This window comes from Capricornis sumatraensis, chromosome 18 (genome assembly GCF_032405125.1).
Source record: "Capricornis sumatraensis isolate serow.1 chromosome 18, serow.2, whole genome shotgun sequence".
NCBI lineage: Eukaryota > Metazoa > Chordata > Mammalia > Artiodactyla > Bovidae > Capricornis > Capricornis sumatraensis.
The window spans coordinates 10411314-10420166 of NC_091086.1; the positions used below are offsets into that span (position 1 = coordinate 10411314).

At 46.7% G+C, this 8853-nt stretch overlaps 1 pseudogene; it reads right to left on the reverse strand.

The window, feature by feature from the left end:
• Positions 1-5854: 5854 nt before the first annotated feature.
• LOC138094725 (pyruvate dehydrogenase (acetyl-transferring) kinase isozyme 3, mitochondrial pseudogene) lies at positions 5855-6964 on the reverse strand (annotated as a pseudogene).
• Between the last annotated feature and the right edge of the window lie 1889 nt (positions 6965-8853).

Consider the following 8853-nt stretch of genomic DNA (forward strand, 5'->3'; position numbering starts at 1 on the left):
TCCCGAAAAGGATATCTCTCAGACTATATACTTAAAAGAAATTAAGGATGATTGACCAGGAAACCGAGGGAAGCTACATCAATAAAAAGTCACAAGCTATTGCCCAGTATTCAGACCTGAAAGCTGTCAACTAGAGGAGAGTCCTCATCCTCAGGATGAGGGAAGGACCCAGGCACGTGGCAGCAAGCACAGAAGTAATGAATTCCCTAACCATTCCCCAAAGGGAACTGTAGCCACTGACTCAGTAAAATATCCAGACATTCCAAAGACCATGAGACACCAGATCGGAGCTGCAGCCGCATCAGAGCCCCCATTGAGAGTGGGGGGCAGAAGGGAGCCAGGTCACCAGAGGAGGCCCGGTCCAGGTCAGGTCCACGGTGAACCCACCTAGTGGTCATCTTCCTGGTCCTCAAGGGTTAAGTGGAATGGATACTCATCACAGTTAGGTGGATACCCACACTGATTCCTTAATGTATGGAGCCATCCTAGAGGAGAAATCCACTAAAATTGCCCCCATCCCTTTGCCAAGATATTAAATCACAAACAATATTACATCTCAAGCAGAGTCTTTCAGAAGACACCCTTAATGACCTAAAAAAGCAGGCATGGTGGTCCCCAAAATACTTCCATTTAATTTACCAATCTGACCCCACTCCTACAGAAACCAGATAGATTCTAGAGGATGACAGTGGACCAAACTCAATCAAGAAGTAGCTACCACAGTTGCTGGCCCAGGTGTGGTATCTTTGCTAAAGAAGACTAACACAGTTCTGATTCACAGTGTACAACCCGGCTCCGGTAAATGTATTCTCTTCTCTCCCTGTCAAGAAAGAGTACCAAAAGCAGACTGCATTCCCACGGAACAGTCAACAGTAGAAATTTAGTCTTACTCTAGGGCCATATTAACTCTATCATCCTTTTTCATAAAACAGTCCAAAGGGACCTAGACACTCTGCAGAGCATCCCACTTATAACGACGAACATGGCAGATATCACTGTATCAGTGACATCGTGGATGTCACTGGATGAACTGGATGAACAAGAAGTGACATGTACGTTGGAGGCCTTGACAGGACCCTTAAGCTCCAGAGTGTGGGAAAGAAAACTTGCAAAATTTCAGAGATCCTCTACATCATTGAACTTGTTAAGTCTTATGGCTTAAAGCAGGTAAGAGTAGGTATACTACTTAAGGGATCATCCCATCCAAAATAAAGAATGGCTGCTACGCTCACCTGAGCCCCTCACAGTGAGCAGAAAGATGCATCAAGGAAATGCATCCAGCCTTCCGCTCATTCATTTATTTATTCATTCATCCACCCAGAACTTGTTGACAACTACTCTGGGTGACCTGCCCTGGGCCTGAGGTTGAGATGGTGTGAATTGGGAAATTTTTGATGGTGTCCCCACCTGGGCCCCAAAAATGCTTGAATCCTCCCCCAGAGGGAACCCAAGGAGCAGAAGTGGATGAGAAACAGAGGGATCATCAGAGAAACAGCATCCCAGGCGACTCTACAAAATGCAGAGCATGCTAAAGTTCAAGGTCAAAGTAAGGCCACCTCTCCTTCTCCAGATTCTTTTAGTTGCCTACACTGTTCAAAATGCCCTCCTGGAAACACAGGGAACACTCAATAAAAATCCAGACTGTCTTGCAGAACAGAGGGTTTCCTCAGGGATCATGAGAGCTGATGAAGGCAGGTTGGGGTTTTTCCCCTGAACAGTGGATCTTTTTGAAGCTGTTTTGTGGTGTGCACATGCCCTATCCTCTCAGGATGCTCAGCCCCCAAGCGCTCCACGCACTCTCCATGCGTTCTGCTCGGCGGCCACTGAAACAACAAGCATCCCTCCGCTTGTACACAGTGAGCTAGAGACAGGCCAACTCCAACGGAGCTCTGCCACTTCCAAAACCATCCAGCAAGGTTAGTGGCACTGGTCCACGTTCTTCCAGGTTTCAGTGGGGACAGAGGCTGAAAATTGGTCTCTTGAAGCACCCTTGGCTGAACTGAGTGAGTTCATGAAAAGAAAAAAAAAAACCTGGAAGAACTGCTCCAAAAAAAATTCCCATTGGGCAGCAGTGTGTCACTTCAGCCGACCTTTTCCAAAGTAGGGTAACCGTCTTCATGGAGTAAAATGCCCCAAAGCAAGGGAACATCAGGTGGTATAATGGAAAGTACAGAGGCTTTGGTGTCAGAAGGGGCCAAATTCAAATCCTAGCTCTGTCTCTGTGTGGTCTTAAGCTATAAGAGCCTTGGTTCCCACATCTGTAAAGAAGGAATACTAATTGACTTCTCTGATGGATCAGAGGAGAGTACAGCCGTATGGTGCCTGGAACTCAGCGGACTGTCTTGGAGTCCCTTTACCATAACTGGATTGGCTTTCATAGGATCAGAGCTTGTCAGAGTTGGAGAGGACCAGGCAGAGCTTCAGCTGAATATTTAATTCTTACAGCCCCTGGGGCTTCTGTCTTATGGCTGACCTCATCCAGAATGGGTAAAGAGGTCCCAAGAAAAGAAACCAAGATAATATTTTATTCAAAAGAAAAATGTGAGAAGGTGTCTTCTCCCACCCCAGTTTCTGAGATTTTGCCATCATCCGTGCTTGCTGTGTGAGTCTGATATATGGACCATGGCAGGAGAGCGTGACAGAGGAAGGATGGAGAGGCTGGCCCTTGGCAGCCAAGCAGGGCTCCATGACCTCCCCCATATGTCGTCCCCTGAGCCCAGTGCAAGGGTATAACTCAGAGGCTGCATCTGCAAGACGGTCTGGAAACGCTTCCAAGGAGAAGAACACGGTGGAAGCAGTAGCTCTCTAAATCACTTAGGAACAGCTCATTCCCAAGTAATACAAAACTAACGAGTTAAGAGAGCATGTCGGCCCCTGAAACTGAGAAGTCCAGAGGCAGGATAAGTTTCAGCAAACTTAGCAGCTCAGTGGTGAATCCAAGAAGTTTGTTTCTTTCCATCTCTTCCCTCTGCCTTCTGCCCAAGGCTGCCTCCGCACAAGGCTTCCTCCCTTCTCGGCCACAAGGTGGCTGCTAGTAGTGGTGGCGAGGACAGCCTAGTCCACTGAAAAAAAGAGAGCTCCTTCCAGAGAGCCTCTGTGAAACAACAACAACAAAAAAAAGCGGGGGAGAAGCTTCCTTCTCAGAAGCCCCTAGCAAATGCTTCCCTGGGACACTCGCCTATCACAAAGTCCGGGGTACTGAGCTGTGAGCACAAGCCAGGGTCCACCTCTGGGAGTGAGGACTAGGGCTGCTTTCCCTTGAATTACAAGAGATACGCGTGGACAGCACCCAGTTGAAAACGGGTGAAAACAAGATAAAAGGGGAGTGAAAGCTGGGAAGCCAATAGCAACCAGTGCGCCAGACACCATCAAAAGCTTTGCCTACCCCGGATATGGGCTTTCCAGGTGGCGGGATGGTAAAGAATCCACTTGCCAATGCAGAAGGCACAAGAGACGTGGGTTTGATCCCTGGGTTGGGAAATCCCCTTGGAGAAGGAGATGGCAACCCTCTCCAGTGTTCTTGCCTGGAAAATCCCATGGACAGAGGAGCCTGGCGGGCTACAGTCCAGAGGGTCACGAAGAGCTGGACACGACTGAGCACAGCCCAACAGCAGCAGCCCGGACAGGCATCAGTTCTGATTCTTCCAGCACACCCACTGCTCTCCATTCTCCTGAAGGTAAACGAGTGAATCTGATAAGATCATCTTTCTCCAGTGTAAACATGGCTCCTTAACTGACTAATGTCTTAGTTGGAAAAGGCCGTGGTCACTCAACTCCCTGGAATCACTGGTTTTCAACCTTTTTTTTTTTTTTTACCAAAGAGCACTTTTGTCCATGGAGCAGTTGAGGAGGGTATTTTAATTGCAGCAGGAAGGGGCTCCCTACGGAAGGAGAATGCTGAACAAGCTAGGCTCTGGATCACCCTCTTCTATTCTAAGCTCACACATATAACCCTGGCACCACCTTAAAATGAGTTTCTAATACCTGTTATTATTTGCAGACTTGACCTTGGGCTTTGACCCTGCACCACATCCTACGTAAATGTCAAAGCCTTCAACCTCTGCCTTCAAGAGTTCAGTTTCCTTGAACTTTCTTGTGGTCCAGTGGTTAAGAATCCACCTTTTAATACTTTGATCCCTGGTTAGGGAACTAAGATCTCACATCCCCTGGGGCAACCACTGAGCCCGCGAGTCACAACAAGAGGGAAGCCCACAGGCCACAAATAAGACCCAGTGCCTGCCTCTGCCACATCCCAGCTGTGTCACCTTGGGGAGATCACTTTACTTCTCCTAGCCTCAGTTTTCTTCTCTACTAAATTGCAAGAACAAGCCACAGTCTGGACCAACAAAAACGCAGCCTATCAGGGCACTGGGCTTACTGGTGCATTTGTAGAATCTGTCTATTTACTATCCATAATGGCTGAAAATGCTTGACCTGCTCAACACTCATGTTAACTGTATCCAGGCTCCTTTCTTTTCTTTTTTTTTTTTTTAAAAAGCTCTTTATAAAGGGAATTAGAGGCCCCTAAAGACAACACTTGCACTTAGTGGACTGTGAGTGGCCCCAGGCTGGTTCCCCAGAGCTCCATAATTTTCTACAGACTCTCCAAATAGGATGCTTAAAGCTAAGTTCCTACTCCATAGCTGGGTCTGCTTACAAACATGCCTGCCCCTCGGAACTGCATTCTGGGACTGCTGCTGAAAGCAGCTGCTTTGGAGGCCTGTACAGGACTGGGTCTTCTCATTGCTCCTTCAACCTCCTGCCTTTGGAAGCCTGGCTGGTAGACTCCACCAAGGCCCTGACAACGAGCAGAAAGCTGCCTTAAGAAAATGCATCCAGCCATTCTCTCACTCACTCACTCATTCATTTACCAAAAACTATTGAAAGCCATTCTGGGCAGCCTCCCCTGGGCCTGAGGTTGGTGCAGGGTGGGGGGGTGTAAATTGGAAACTATTTGATGGTATCACCGTAGGGGACCCTAGGAATGCCTGGATCCTTCCTTTTACCACCACCATCACCACCCTCCCCCTGAGGAAACCCAAGGAGCAAGAACAGAAGAGAAACCAAGGAAGCATTTCAGAAACAGTATCTCAGCTGACTCTTATTGGCAGAGCACTCCAGACAAAATCTGAGCTCAAGGTAAGGCCACTGATCTCTACTTCAAATCTTTTTGTTGTTGTTGTCAATTTTTGGAATGCTTTAATCAACAGAATGGACATATACAAATGAATTTCAAAATGAAATCAATGCACCCAAGAGGGAGATCTAACATGAGAGTACCTACAGCTCACAATGAGAAACCAGTCAGATGGAAGAAGGCCAGAGTCCAAAGCAGAGCGTGAGGAGGGATGTGTAAGACAGGAAGCGCCCTGGGATGGGAATATCAAGATGTGCTCAGCTGATGTCTTCAACTTCCAGACGCCCCAAGGCCTTAGTTGGTGGTTTGGGACAAACATGGTATTTGGTCACAAAGAGCAGCAGTAGAGATCGGCTGTGTCTGGAATGCAGAGGGAGGTGAGACATCTGGGGAGACTGCAGACAGTCTATGATAAAGCAGATGGAAGTATGAGGGCATGGGCGCTAATAAGGCTCTGTGTCCCCTTACGACAGGCGCCAACCAAACTGCAGCAATGTCCTATGAAAAATGACTCAAGTCACTACTTTAGTGGCAGATATGAAGTAGCTACAGGAAACTTCTGCGGAAAAGGTCCAGCTTATATGGAGAAAAATAGGCATTCGAGCACTGGATCATCTATAGCGCCACATTCAGAGTTGGTGGAGGAAAGGCGCTCTTTCTGGGTGACTTGCAGAAGGCCATCTTTTCTTCACGGAGAGAACTGAAGCATTCAGTTCTTTACAAAGTTCTGTTAGCCTTCATCTTGTCCTGCTTTGCCTTGTATTTGGAAGCGTCCCTGGGCTCACTGCTGGGATTGCTCCAATCGTCAGCTTCAGCTGTGCTCTTGTAATGGCGCCACGTGGACTTGTTAAAAACCGGAAGTCTCTCAAATGCTTCACTTGAAAGGGCCTTCAAATAAATGACAGCATCAGTAACCACGCCTTCCATAGAATAGCATTTTAGATCTCCTTGGAAATATCTAGCATACAGACAAGAAATTGGCAAGTCATAACCAAATCCAGCCAATGGGCCGGCTTAGGTACGCTCAGCTAGGTCTCAGAGTAGTTGAATACGTGTAGGGAAAATGGCAATCTATTTTTCGGAGTGGAACCCACCACCTCGGTCACTTATCTTAGCGGATAAGTCTTCTTTACAAGAGTAACCAGGGTTTTAACAGCTGGGTACCCTCTTTTCTATCTTCATACGGTTTGACTGTTGTTCTCGTTGAGTTCTTGAACAACTCAAAGAGCACGAGAAAGAGGTGTGAAGGCTCATAAACTACCTGATTAGATGTGTTTGGAGCTTTGGCGCTGAATTCTTCAACCTCCAGCTCTGGAGCTACCAGATAATACGGCTCACAAAGCGTCTTGGCAGTTCCATACACATCTTTCACAATGCCAGTGACACTGCAGGTGGGATCAATATTCCCGATGTGTTTCAGATATGCAGGGTTGGTGTCACCGCCAAACAGAAGTGTGTGCTGGTTAATAAGCACGTGGAAAGAGATGCAGTTGGTATGAAATCGGTCCAGAAAATACTGGGTGTTACTGCTAATGAATGGATCAAACCCAAACTTCTCCTTGTACTCAATCACTCCTTAGGCCATTGTAGGAGCCACATCATTGTGTTTATTTCTGACTTTAATTAGGACTTGTAGAAAGTTATCCAAGACCTGTGGATCTTCAGGGCTCTTATTTGCATATTCTAGAAGTTCAAGAAAACTCTGCATATACCAGCTCTGAACCAATCCCACCGAACGGTGGTTAAGCAAGTCCTCCAGCAGAAGATTAACTTCAGGCGCACAGGAAGCTCCTTTTGTAGGAACATGTATGAAGTTTTCTCACACATATTATCTCTCCCTTGGGGATGCTAGCTCCAGAGCACCAGCAGGGGAAATCTCCTGGAAACTCCTGATTGGCAGGATGTGGACCTCTTACCATCCCTAGGCCCAGGCTGTCCTGGAAACCCAGCCAGGCTGCACAGAGCCACCCAAGGCCTCAGAGTCCACAGCTGAGGGATGAGGACCCCCAGACCAGCAAGCCCACCTAACGCCAGCTCTGGGGTGGGTGGCCAGGTGGGCAGGTAACTGTCCTTGTCACCAGATGAACCATACCCAGCCACCCTGGCCCACAGGAGTCTTGCCCTACTCCAAATCTTAATATTAAAATCATCATACTGGGGACTTCCCTAGCAGTCCAGGGGTTAAGACTTTGCCTTCCAATGCAGAGGGTGAGTGTTTCAATCCCTTCTCAGGGAGCTAAGACCCCACATGTCTCATGGACTAAAAACATATATATATATATATATATATATATATATATATATATATATATATATATATATATATATAACAGAAGCAATATTGTAACAAATTCAATGAAAACCTCAAAAAATTTCCACATCAAAAAATCTTAAGATAAAATCATCATACCAATGTATACTGAGAATAAATAGAAGAAAGAGAGGGGAAGATGGAGGGAGGGAGAAAAAGAAACCATGAGAGAGAACCAGGCACCAAGTGAGGCCCCAAAGCATCCTTACCACTCATAGGGATGGAGAGGAAAAGAAAGAAAAATAAGAACACCCCTGCTCCTGAGAGCCAAGCCTTGCTTATTCAGAAAGGAAGTGATGGAACTGACCTGGTGGACAGGCAAAGAAGAGCATTCTGAGCTCACAGAATAGCATGTGCACAGATACCATGGGTGAAAAATCAAGGCAGGTCCAGGAGACTCTAAAGGTCTGGCGTGGCTGCAGCAGAGGTGCCAGAGAGAAGAGATAAGAAGAGGAGGTCTGCAGGGGCCAGATTGCGGAGGATATATTATAAACCCTACTTCTGCGATGGCCCTCAGAGCCTGCTTTCCTGTCCCTACACTCTGGGTTTAGCCATGTGACTTGCTTTGACCTGTGGATGCTAGCGGACATGAAGAGAGCCAAGGCAAGACGTGTGCTTCCAAGATTAGGACTGCCCGCCTTATACTCTGGCCTGTCATCATATCAAGAATATGCTCTAAGCAATAGGTGATCTAAGAAGGAGAGACATATGGAGCAGACCTGGAACTCAACACACAGCCTGGAGTCAAGCCCAGTTGGGCTCAGACAACATCTGTCACATTCCAGCCAACCCACAGATGCATGAGCAAGACCAATAAATGCTTACGCGGTACACCACTGAGAATTTGTGGTTATTTGTTACACAGCAAATGCTACCCAAATAAGCCTTGTGTACTTAGGGAAGACACTCAGAATTTACCCTACATGCAGAAGTCATTTAATAATCTTATGCAGACGGTCCTCTCACAACCTTCCCTGCTAAAACATGGCGTATGAAACTTATCCCCCTCAGTTCCTAGGGCAGTGCTGGACCTGTGGAACACACACACTGAATCCTTGCTGATAAGCTGACAGGATCATGTGCTTTGGTTAACGCAGATTCCTCTGTCTGAGAAAACTTTGCCCATCTCAGCCATTTAACCAATACATTTTTTTCTATTTCAAGAACTTTGTTCAAAACCTTCACGGAAGCTTCCCCAAGCTGGATTAGAAGCTCCAGAAGACAAGTGCACGTGGAACAAGCTCTAGAATGGACCATATACTAGGACACAAAGCAAGCCTCAATCAATGTAAGAGTATAGAGATTATTCCAAGCATCTTTTCTGATCACAATGGCATGAAACTCGAAATCAACCACAAAAAAATAAATGAGAAGAAAAAGATCCAGCAGATATTACATTATTGAT